Source organism: Manduca sexta, chromosome 23 (genome assembly GCF_014839805.1).
Source record: "Manduca sexta isolate Smith_Timp_Sample1 chromosome 23, JHU_Msex_v1.0, whole genome shotgun sequence".
NCBI lineage: Eukaryota > Metazoa > Arthropoda > Insecta > Lepidoptera > Sphingidae > Manduca > Manduca sexta.
In genome coordinates this window covers 7,186,506-7,198,001 of record NC_051137.1, presented here as the reverse complement: position 1 = coordinate 7,198,001, position 11,496 = coordinate 7,186,506, and the positions used below count along the sequence as shown (strand labels likewise).

At 34.4% G+C, this 11,496-nt stretch overlaps 2 long non-coding RNA genes across 2 annotated transcripts; both read right to left on the bottom strand.

The window, feature by feature from the left end:
• Positions 1-483: 483 nt before the first annotated feature.
• Positions 484-1,542, bottom strand: LOC119190331. The gene is made up of 2 exons (XR_005112856.1): positions 1,341-1,542; positions 484-1,090 (listed from the first exon to the last, which is right to left on the bottom strand). It is a non-coding gene; the product is annotated as an uncharacterized LOC119190331 (long non-coding RNA).
• Positions 1,543-1,711: 169 nt separating this feature from the next.
• LOC119190330 lies at positions 1,712-2,904 on the bottom strand. The gene is made up of 2 exons (XR_005112855.1): positions 2,629-2,904; positions 1,712-2,216 (listed from the first exon to the last, which is right to left on the bottom strand). It is a non-coding gene; the product is annotated as an uncharacterized LOC119190330 (long non-coding RNA).
• Positions 2,905-11,496: the final 8,592 nt, after the last annotated feature.

The window sequence follows — 11,496 nt, the reverse complement described above, 5'->3', positions numbered from 1 at the left end:
AGGAATGGACACGGACAGTTCGCTTTCTCAACGCCCACTTAAGAGAAGTCGTTTAAACAAAATTTGTAAACGATGTAATAAGCGTAGAAGGACCCATGGTTCGGAAGACAACAAATTGATAAGTTGTCATTGCAATAACTCTGACGTAATGGAACTACCTGAAACTCTAATTAATTCTAATTACCCCGATACACAGACTAAATTCAATCACAGCAATGACACATTAAATCCCCAGCATACCCCTACTTCTATCGGACGAAAATTATACGAAAGTACTGATAGTGCTCCATATGTTATACATATAAACAGAATACAATCATCCCCAATGACGGCTCCACACTCCACCCTTTAGCTTTTGGCAAATTCCTAAAAACATGATTTTAAAAATATTATAAATGGCAGTATCAAAAGAATTGGTAGCAACAAAATTTCTATGTCATTTTCAAAATTCATTGATGCAAATAATTTCATTGAACACAACAGTCTATCTTCACAAAATCTTAAAGCCTTTATTCCCACATTTAATATTACACGAATGGGACTGGTGCGGGGAGTCCCTATAGAATGGTCACCAGAAGAAGTTTTAGATAATGTTACAGTGCCTATAGGATGTGGTAAAATTATAAAAATGAGACGGTTAAATTATAAAGTTTTAGTGGAAGGTTCTCCAACATGGAAACCATCCCAAACAATTGTAATGACGTTTGATGGACAAGTGTTACCTAAACGTATATTTATGTGCTACAATGCTCTTCCTGTTGAGTTATATGTTTACCCAACTGTCCAATGCTTTGCATGCTGTCGCTTTGGCCACACGAAAGTACAATGTAGATCAAAACCTCGATGTTTTAAATGTGGTCAAGGACACACAGGAGATTCTTGCAATGTGGAAGAGGATTGCGGCTCATGTTGCTTGTGTTCTGGTAATCATTTTGCTATTAATAAATGTTGCCCAGAATTTAACAGACAAAAAGATATTAAGCTGTTCATGGCTGAGAATTGTATTTCTTATGCCGAAGCTGCAAAAATTTTCCATCAGTTAACAGATCTTTTGCTGATGTATTGATTAATAAACCTCTTTGTGATGAACCTTTAAAATTTAAACAGCCAACCAATAAATCTACATCACACAAAAACAATCTTTTTAAAGCCACGCCCACCACCTACCGCTATAAGTGGTTATAATCAACATGCTCATAAGGAACTAATTAAGGATTACAATATGCCATCCCAATCTGGCAATGGTTGTGCTTTGCAGCATCCACACCAGCAACAAGAACAATCCTTATCTGAGATTGTTCTAGCACTTATAAATTATTTATCTCAATATATAATTGAACCGTCCAACGTTGCCCCTGAATTATTAAACTCTCTCATTAACACGCATAATAATGGATCAATTGGTCCAATGGAATTGCCGCAGTGTAATCAGCAAAAAGTGACTTAGCTTACATTGTTAATAAATATGAACCCTTTGTGATAGCTCTCACTGAGACATGGCTTAAACCAAATTCTATGTTTCGTATACCCAATTATATATGTCTTAGAAGACAGAGCAGATGGGTATGGTGGTGTAGCCATACTTATAGAAAAATCCCAGACATACACTCCTTTAAGTCTTCCTCCACACAGTGATAATTATTCAATTATAGCCGTCATTATTAACAATATATGTTTTGTTTCCATCTACATTCCTCATCCTTCTTCTCTTGTTTTCATTGAAATTAATAATATGCTTTCTTCTTTACCTCGGCCATTTATATTGCTAGGGGACTTCAATTCACATCATAGATCATGGGGCAGTTCCATCTCTAACTCCAATGGAGAAGCTGTTTTGGAACTTTTAGATACTCATAATCTTTGCATCCTGAATACTGGTAATCCAACACATCGCACTGGTCCTGATGGAATCTTAAGCGCTATTGATTTATCCATTTGCACTCCAAATTTAGCTTCCACTTTGTCCTGGAATACTATGGATTCCACCTTTGGTAGTGATCACTTCCCAATTTTAATTAAGTTTCCTCAGAAATATTTAAAAATCCCTCAACAAGGTCCAAGAATTAAATATAGGTTGAATGATGGAGATTGGGGTAATTTTAAATCAATTGTTGAAAACAGTATATCCTCTCTTCCAAATGTTTCAATAAATGATCCGTGTGAATGTGCAGATGCTTTATTCACATTATTAAATGAAGCAGCTGATAAAGTGTTCCCTGTAAAAATACACCGAAAAATAAGATACCCTCTCCTCCTTGGTGGGACAAAGAGTGTACAGATGCCGTTAATAAGAGAAAGGCAGCAGAAAAGATCTATGCTGATGACATGTCTAAAGAAAATTTTCAAATTTTATCTAATGTTATTTCTGATACTAAGAAGTTATTTAAAAAAGAAATTTGTCGGATGGCAGAATTTCTGTTCTTCTGTTTCCCCATATACACATTTTACAATAGGTATGGCGAAATATTAAAAGATTTAGGCTTGCGTTTGAAAACAAAAATTATTCAAGCATTCCCCTTAATTTAGCTGATCAGTTCCTAGATACTGTAGCCCCTGCATCTGTACCACAACAAGATTTGCTTGAAAGATATTCAGCTATCTCTTCCGACAGGTCAGAACTCAACTCACTTTTTACTCTCCCTGAACTTAAAGGTATTTTAACAAATGTCAAAGATACTGCTCCTGGAAATGATGGCATAACATATTCATTCCTTGCTAATCTAGGAGACGGTGCTCTTTCCTATTATTTAGCTCTTATTAATTTAATTATTACTACAGGGAAAATGCCATTGTCATGGAAACATCAGTTAGTGTTGCCAATACTAAAACCCAATAAAAATCCATCTTATGTTTCCTCCTATCGTCCTATAGCGTTATCATCTGTGTTAGCAAAAATTGCTGAACATTTAGTTAAAACCGCCTAGAGTGGTATATTGAAAGCAGAGGCTTACTACCTGATAGTCAGTTCGGATTTAGAAAAGGTAGAAGTACTATGGATAGTATAAGTATATTTGTTACAGATATTCGTTTGGCCTTCTCTAACAAGGAATCAGTAGTTGGTGTTTTTTAGACATTGCTGCAGCATATGACAATGTTTGTTTGCTTGCTCTTAAAAAATAAGCTAAAAACAGTAGGAGTACCAGAAATGCTTACTAATTTTATAATGAATATTCTCTCTGATAGAAAAGTTTCATTAGATATTCCAAATTCTCCTAAAATGTCAAGGCGACTATGGCAAGGCCTTCCACAAGGTTCGGTTCTTAGTCCTCTGTTGTTCAATATATATACTTACGACTTAGGATCGTCAATTAATGATTCCGTTTCTATGCTTCAATACGCGGATGATTTACTTTTGTATACTTCTGACCAGTCAATAGACACTGCTTGTATCAATATTTCTTCTTCACTAAATTTATTAAAAGGTTGGTTAAATTTAAATGGTTTACAACTGTCTGTTCCAAAAGTACAGCCGTATTATTTACTAGACATAGAATACCTCCCTGATTAATATACAATATGACGGCGAATTTATACCGGTTAAAAGCCAAGTGAAGTTTTGGGAATAATACTAGATTCCAAACTTACAGGAGTACCTCACTGTGACTGTGTAAGCGCTAAATGCGAGAGACATATAAATATGCTCAGGTGTCTCTCAGGAGTTTGGTGGGGTGCGCACCCATTATCTCTAAAGCTCATATACAATGCAGTCATAAGAAGCGTCTTGGACTATGGAACCTTTGTCTTAGAACCTGGTAACATCGTTGGATTTAAGAAACTAGATGCCATACAATCAAGAGCTTTGAGAATCATATGTGGCGCTATGAAATCAAGCCCTATTAATGCCTTACAGGTTGAATGCGTTGAATCCCCATTAAGGCTTAGACGGCAATATCTCTCCGACAAATTTTTATTACGTACTCTGCAATTTTCCAATCCTCCTCTTCTATCTAAACTGTGCCGCCTTAAGGAACAGGTTAGATTGTCAAAATACTGGGTTCATAAGTCCTGGCCTTGTCTAGTTAAAAGTCTCCAAAAATTTCAAGCAATAGAAGCTCCTACACACAATTCACAACACCTCCCTATTTATTCCACCAACTTTGATTCCTTACTACTTTCACCGAATATATGCTTTAATTTGGGTATACAGGAACATTTAAACTATGCGAACAGCTATTTGAACTATTTAATAGATAAGAACTGGACCTGTTGGCATCAAATTTATACAGATGCATCAAAACATACAACTCCTGGCTGTGTTGGTGTAGGGGTATATCATCTACAATATAAAATCGTCCAAAAATTAAACTTCCCCGGAATCTTCAGTGTTCACTGGAGAATGCTTTGGACTATTAAAAGCAATAGAATACATTTTGATGATGAAATTAGCAAACACAGTCATCTTTACCGATTCTAAGAGTGCTTTACAAGCATTGGCCAGGTTCCCATTTAAACATAATTTTTCACTCCTCTCATCATGCAAATTAGGACAAAACTTCATCACTGTTACCTGAAAAAATATTCCGTGCCCTTTGCTTGGGTACCGAGTCATTGTGGCGTTAAAGGAAATGAAAAGGCTGACGAACTGGCCAATCAAGCGGTGGACTGTGGAGATTTATTTCCGTATAAAAATTATAGCCATGACTTGGCCGCTTTGCCTAGAGTTCATCTTCGGGAATCCTGGAGTGAACTTTGGACATCTAGCGGTATGTCAAAGGGCAAATTTTATTACCTAATCCAGCCTACGATACCACTGCGGCCGTGGTTCTGCGGTTTGAAGCTTGGCAGGACGGCTACGTCTGTTTTAATACGGATGCGTCTGGGGCACGTATGTACCCCAGCCCGTCTTGCGAGGCTTGGAATTGTGGAATCTTCGGCATGTAGTTGTGGGTGTGATGTTGGGGATCTAAATCACCTTATATTTTCTTGTCCTAACCATGATCATTCTTCCCTTTATTCCAGCCTGTCCTCACTTGGTGTTCCTTTTCCTACAAATATATGTACTTTACTCTGTAATTATAATATAGACATATATCGTATTTTATCTGTGTATATAAGTATAAATAATATCAAAGTCTAACAGTTTTTCCTATTTCTTATTTATTTTAAATATATTCCTCTGATCCTATCCCGTAATAGGGGACCGGACAGGTATTACCAAAAAATCTGAAATTCAGTTTAAAGTAAAGTTTGTAATATTAAAAATATTATCTCATATTTGTTTTTGTAAAAGAGTTGTGATTTGTATTTTTAAATCAATAAATAAAATACAATAATTATAATATTTTTAGTCTATTCTTTACGGCAAATGAAACACCAATCACGGCGCATGACGTCACACGTGGGTAAAATGTAAACAAACAGACGTCATCTGGATGTCATACCGCGTTGTGTTATTTTAATGCTTTAAATGTGTTTTTTGACACAGAACTGCTCTAATAATTAATATTAATTTATACGGGACGTTGTTACTATCTTCCAGCTTAACGTTTACAGATTGTTTAATCGTTAATCATAATGGACCGCAAAAAATATCGTTTGTGCGTCGTACCTGAATGTAATAATACTTCTATATCTTTACCAAACAAATTATTTATTGATGTACCACGAAAACAGATATACGAATAAAGTGGTTGCAGTTAGCAAGACGAACCTACGACGGAATGTCTGCAGACTCACCGAATAAGTTCTGTGAGGATCACTTTGATGTAAGTAAATAAAAAATAGTGTTTCGGTTTAAAATAAATCGATGAATATTTCAATTAATTAAATCATTTGTACACCCAGGGAGGTTATGGTTATGAGATGTATTTATTTATGTTTTAGCTGCCACATGATATGGAATAGAATATTTATTTATATAGAATTCTGGTTGTTACACAGTAACCTGAAATTGCCTGAGATTAAACGGTCTATGCAGTGTTGCCAGATCATAATTTCTCTTTACCCCAGGTTTATTTGGAATTTAAAATTTTACCCTTAAACCAATCATAAATAATTCGGTACTTTTTTCTATATCCTTATCTATGCAGTCGCCACTTCTTTCTTCACTTCCACTTCAATAATTATTAATTTAATTATCTCATTTTATTAGGAACAACTAGCTGTACACGAAAATTGTATTGAATAAAAATTATAATTGTTTCATGGCCTACAATTTTTGTAGGAAACATCTTTCTCTAAGCTCAATATTTATTACAATACCGTGAAACAATAACTTTAATACCTTAACTCGTAGAATTACCCCAAAAATTACCATAAAAAAATACCCTGCTGATTCAGTTTTACCCTAAATCTAGGGTAAATAACCCTTATCTGGCATTATTGAATCACTGTTCAAATGACAAGACTTGTCAAGTTGCTTTATCCACGTATGACGTCACACGAGACGAAATGACATAATCTAGCGTTTGCGCGGGAATTATAGCTATTTAACATTTAGGCATGGTTTTATGTACTTTTTAAGCTTTATTTGTGCAAAATACTATTTTTCTTGGCTATTTATATCCACAATGATCAATTTAAAACACCTTCTAAAAATTTGTCCGGTCCCCTATTCCCCGGTGTTCATTTTATTTCCTGTTGTTTCCCTAACTTTATTTTACAAAGTGCAACTTACTTTATAAACTGTCTAACCAAAAACGTTGACATTGGCAGATGCGCAAACCGCGCCTTGCCAGAGAGAGAAAAAAAAAAAAAAAACCTTATATACTACATAATAAGGTGACACGCATAATGTCATGTAGCTGTCATGTTTGCCGGCAAACATTCCGATGCTTTAGGTGTAGCTTGTAACAAAAATTCTTATTAGAAATGGCGTTTGTTGATTTATTTGTGTATTCCTTTACAATCAAATCGTTTTCGACGTTAGAACATAGAGAATTTTTGGAGAATTAGATAAATTATTTAAAATTATTAAATGCCTAAAATATATAAATATTACACGAAAAAGTATACATAAAGTAGTGTTTAGTTGTCTATTTGAGTCGGTTTTTATGTGAGGTTTTTACTTTTGTAAAGGTATTCTGGGTCATACATCCTAGAACCTAAGTTATTTAAAAATAATTATATACAAAAATAACGCAGACACGGAATGTCAATGTTATTCACTCCCGCCATTCTACCAATTGTGTGAACATGTGTGTGTATTGCCAGCTTATTATAAAAAAGCTATGACGCAGAAATCCTCAAGTTGGGTAATTTAGATTAGAACTGTATACATCCTGCATCAGCTGACCGAGCGAGCCGCGGGAGCGGTTTTACGCTTGAACATTTATTGCTGGCGAGCGTCAGAAATAAATGTTCAAGCGTAAAACTCCTCTGCGTACAATTTTATCAAAAAAAGTAACTTTGACGAAACTGAGCAGTAGCCAATTTATAGTCAGAGAGCATAACTTTAAAAATTGCAACCATTTTTACCTCAAAATCGTATTCCAAAGTTGTAAATTTCAACCATTTTTTTAGACTACAATTTTAGCTTTTATCATATTCTAACAATTTTAAGGCTAAAGGAACGTGCCCGACGAAAGCTTTGTAGTCCGGTTACCGGTGGCCAATCTAAATTTTTACGATATGAATACTTTACACTGACGTAAAATATAAAAAAAAGTGAAAAATAACAATTAATTTGTTGATAATGCATTGTTGTATAATATATGTATTACCCAACACATTAAAATATACAATTCAAATGGTGAAAAATTCTATTACGTTACCAAGAATGGTATCTTACTTACGTTCCATGGTTATGGGTTAGTTATACTTATAAATTCGAAAATTACAAATAAAAGGTGACTTAGAAGTTTTTAGTACTCATATAATATCTAGTAGGCATTAGCAAAATATTTTTATTACCTACTAGTGGATATTATTAAGTATAGTAGCCAACTGAATAGCTAAACTACAGTATCCCATTCTTAGTTAAAAATCCGTCAGTTCGTTCCGATGATTGATGTTTCGCATTCCTGAGTCAGCTTATATGATATGCCCTCAGTGAGATTTGAATTAATTAAATAAATAAATATATACGTAAACTCTGGCCACGGTCATAAATAGTTTATTTTGTTCAAAGAGAATATAACCACTATGGCTTAGAGAACGTAAATACTTACCCACAGACATGGCTTTTAAGTGGCGTAAGTATTTTGTCGTCATTTACCAAGCTTAAAAAATTATCGTTTGAAGTGTAATTGCTAATTAGACCGTGTTTTTTATAATAATATAATACCCGTAATTACAAAAATATTATTGTTCCTTACTTGCTCCTAAGTATAGCTAGATGGCGTTACTATGTACATTGCTAATTTTACTCTTTTTCCATCGCTCGAATTTTATAGAAATAAGCATTTAAGTTGCCATCTTTGTTTCTTCTTCCAGATTTTTATATTGTCACTGGTATTTTAGTTGACTGCCTCGGTGGCGTAGTTGTATTGCATGTCCGGTACAATAGCGCTTTGAGGTCCTGGGTTCGTATCCCGGGTCGGGCAAAGTGATATTTGGGTTTTTCTGCTCAGTATCAGCCCGGAGTCTGGAATTTGTGCCCGATATGGCGATAGGCTCGCCCCCTATCACATCATGGGACGGAACATACTTGGCGAAAAGTGGGTGCCCTAGTTGCGCCTCTGCATACCCCTTCGGGGATATAAATGCGTGATGTTATGTATGTATGTATGTTATGTATTTTAGTTGAATATAATATACATACATAATATCTGGTAGCATGTCAAATGCTCCAGTTTCAATTATTATTTCACCTAAACTCTGGATTCGCAATATGCGCATTATAGGTACAATAGGTAATAATATACACCCGAAATAATTAGGCCGCCTAGTACTATAGACCTACATAATATATTATTGGCACCATTCAATCAGATAGTAAATATTAAACGATCAACGGTCAGAAATTCGTAAATACATAATATGCGGATTACAGACGCTTAAGTTTTTATCAAGTATTTTTCTATAATATAGTATTATAATATTTTCGTATTTTTTAGTTTTAGAAAAAAAATTAATGCGTATTAACATTGTTACTAGTGTGTTAAACATACCTTCAGTTTAATGTCATTAGGAGATAATTGTTTACTTTTGATAACTACATAATTTTTATTCTTCGAAATGTTTTTTTTAGAATTGATGTTAAATTAACCTGATTTGTACTAAGGTCAGTCGGGGGAAGTGCGCCATAAAATTTTCATAGCTGGATTCAATGCAAAATAATTTCTTTTTGTGCTGACTTAAGAATGTAATTTTATTAATTTAAGAATATTTGGTATTTTGTGATAACAACCTATAGCCATTCAAGGAAATCGGACCATAAATTAATAATATTTTGCTCAAAGTAAAAATAAATGGTAGTAGGCGCACTTGCCTCCGGAAATGGGGTAAGTGCGCCTGTGTAAAAAAACGCCAATATGAAACATTATAAAGAAAACACTCACTTTAGTCCATAGAGAAATAAGTTTTACACGCATTGCTCTTGGATAATTTTAATCAATCAATATTATAACAAACTATGGCTGTCAAATCAAATTCGGGGTAAGTGCGCCATATATATGTAAATCAGGGCTTGAAAACATTTTAGAATTATATTGATATATAATTTTTTGCTATGTTAGAGTTTTGTGTGCGGATATGTTGGAATAAAAAAATGTTAGCCGTAATATAAAATCCATTTTATTTCTAAAAACTAAAAAACACAAAAATTTAGGAATTAACAATTTTGAATGCGTTATAACTCAATTACTTAGAATTTGGCCTTATGACATTTGATATGTTTTAGCTGCATTGTATCCAGATAACGTGCCCGATCGAACAGCAACCTATTCACGTAAAGTTGCTCTAAACCAAGATATTTCAGTTTTTCTTTTGTAAAAACGAATTAACTAATACGCCCTTTTATTTAAGTCGGCTGAAAACAAAATACCTTGAGTACAAAAAATTCTGCTGTTAAGTATAACATTTTAATAATAATAATTCATATTAGTAAAACTTATTCTCAAAAAGGTTGGTTATATATGGATCAGGGGCAAGTGCGCCATACGACTATTAACTGTGGCGCACTTGCCCTACTCGACAATTTTAGGTACATTTTTCGCATTGCTAAAAAATAATTTATTTGAGTATATATAAATAAAATTCAGGCAGGAAGTTAAAATAAAAGGTTTAAACTATGTATTCACCTTACTGGTTTACAGAAATATGTTAAACATCTTGAAATATTTGATGTTATCTTTCACGGGGTCATCTCGGTTTACAGGTCTAAATGACACTTAAAATAAAATGGCGAATTAATCGTATTAAAATGAACATAGCCATTTATGTTTTTTAGTGGAACTGTATTTCAGTTAGTAGCATAGATGTAAGATTGCGGTAATTGTATAACATCAATAGTTCTCGATTTTTTTAGGGTAGGTGCACTTACCCCGTCGGCGCACTTGCCCCACCTGACCTTAATTGAACTATATTCAATTTAAATAGATTTTCTATCAATAATTTGACTTTTTAAATCGTTGAACTATTTCATTAGTATTCCAGGCATCTATCCTCAATTAAGACTTAATATCTATGCTTCCATGTAGGAGGGATAGGTCTTGCCCTTCTTAAGAAAATATGAATAAAAGAATAATATCTTCGTATAACACATTAGTAACAAAACTAATAAACAAAAAAAAATACGAACTTAATGAAATCTTCACAATCCTTAAACTGTATCAAATATTTATAAAATTCCCGTTCCTCTAATGTCACTGAGGACATATTTAATCCTCTCCGCTGGCTAGCACGCAGCGATGAGGAGGCTTAGAGTACTAAACTAATACGGCGTTAGACTTATCAAGGCGTGTCTCCTAATAAGTTAAATAATGGTAGTGGCACATATCCTCCTGGGCTGTTTATACCACAATTCCTACATTAACAAACAAGACCAAAACCACTATGCGGTACTAGTATGTTTAGGTTGTGTACCGGCTATATATTGGTCATAGGGAGCATCTAAAAGAGACCAGAGAGCATTAACAGATTCGCTGTAGTATTGGTGTACATCCAAAATATAATAAAACTCTAAATGAAAGTAGTGGTATAGAAGTATAAAACAGCTAGTCAATGAGATTCATTGACTAACCAATCTTCATTCGAGTCAAGGCTCCCCGGGGATGGCAAGGGATCTTGAAAGCAAGATAAGGACGGCATTGCAAAATTAAGACTTCGAAGTAGAGCATATTTTAACCACGCTTAGATTTGATTCTTGATAAACTTTAGTTCGTAGCAGATTTACATTCAACTCTTTTACGAGCAGGCGAGTGGCGAGCTAAGTTTGTATCATCATGCAGCTATTGATTGAAAATTAGGGCGGGCTTGTCGATCAAGTTGTCGTGTCGGTCGTTGTTGCCTCACGAGTCACAATGGGCCCCGGTAGGCATAACTGGTGATGGACTAGCACGCTGAGTCACCATTCAATATTGTCGCTCGTAATGCTAATTTCTCGTTACGCTTGTA